Raw genomic sequence first — 1,704 nt, forward strand, 5'->3', positions numbered from 1 at the left:
AAAAATGTAGTTATGATAAATAATTTTTTAAATGCTTGAACTGAGTAGAGGAAGGTTACAAGCAATGTTGTGATAAGAGTGTATTAATAGTGTTTGCAGAGAAATCATTTTGACTGTGGTTTTTAATGGATAATTGACTTATTAGGTAATTAAACATATGTGGGATATACTTATTAACAAAAAATAATTTTACCTAATGTTTTTAATGTTTTCATAGATATAAATGTTTTGACCTGGGCAGAATAGCCTGAATGAAGTTTTAGAGTGGTTAAATTATATGGTCTCATAGTGGTGTTGAGGTGAGGTAAATTATAAATAATAATATTAAGTATTTAAATTGTTTGTAGGATCATACATATAATAGAAACTTTTTGTAGTAGATTGTCCCTGAAGATGGCCGAATTGGCCGAAACGTTGGACGTGTAAAAGAAATAAAAGTTTTGAGACTATAATTGGATAGTGTTTTGAATTATTTATTAAAAAATTACCAGTCTCAAGAGAAACAATTTTCAGATTATAAGTAAATTATAGTGTCTATATGCATTTTTAGTTTACAGTTCGTAGCAATAAAGACCATAAATATTTTATATTAATATTTTATTGCATATATGTTACAATGCCTTATAAACAATGAAAGTTCTTCATTTCTGAATTTTATAAATTATATTATCCTGTCATACGAAAGTCATCATATCTTCGTTTGTATTATATTCACATACCCTCACGTACTATTAGTGTCTAATCCTATCAAATTATTATGTTTGACAATCTACGTATATAGCCTTCATCACCTGACTTGTCTTAAATATTCGAGATTTCAACAACGTCTTCAATATGATACTCCGAGGCTTTCATTTTGAGTTTAATTTGTCCTTCTTTTATAAATTATTTATTTTCTGATTATTTTTTTTAATGGACGAAGAGACCATACAAATATCAATTCCTTTCTTTTACATCTTTCTTCTCTTCTTCCTGTACCACAGATGTCCCATTCATTTAGAATGAAATGCTTTCATAAGTTTCTTATCTCTTATTCAACTATTATTTAGTTGATATGTTTTCTAAACTTTACTCTATTTTTAAATTAAGTTTTAGGTGTTCATTTTTGAATTTTTCTATAGTAAAATGTATTAAAATTCTATAGTAACAATGATATCTCTACCTAATTCAACACAGTAAAATGAGATTAGGTTTAGTAATGTCTTTTCTATAGACTAGAACTCAGGCACTAAGGGACGATCCGAAGTGATAAGAACTCACTCCTCGAAGTCCCATCCTCCCATCACCAAGAACCCACTCATCGAAGAATTGAAGGTAATAGCATCATGTATTTATTTTTTGAACTAAATAATTATATATTAAAATTATTATTAAAAATAATAATTTTTTGAGCGTGAAGTAATTATTAATAGATTTATTGGATATATATAAAAAAAATTTAATAAATATTATCACAAATATTTTGCCAGAAATTTATAACATTTAAATTGAGGATTTGAAAATATTTGGTTGTAGTTGGTAGTAACCATATTTCTAGATGGCCAACTAGAGTATACGTGTAGGTGTTAGGCGTAATGAACTCGGATGTGAAATGAGTTTAATCGACACTTTTGAACAACTTGGTCGATATTAACTATAAAGTCTTTACAATATGGTCTTTCTCTATCCCACGTCCTGTAGTCTGATCCTCTGAGGCCCAACTGC

Source organism: Halyomorpha halys, unplaced genomic scaffold (assembly GCF_000696795.3).
Source record: "Halyomorpha halys isolate HHAL.00 unplaced genomic scaffold, Hhal_1.1 Scaffold408.1, whole genome shotgun sequence".
Classification (NCBI taxonomy): Eukaryota; Metazoa; Arthropoda; class Insecta; order Hemiptera; family Pentatomidae; genus Halyomorpha; species Halyomorpha halys.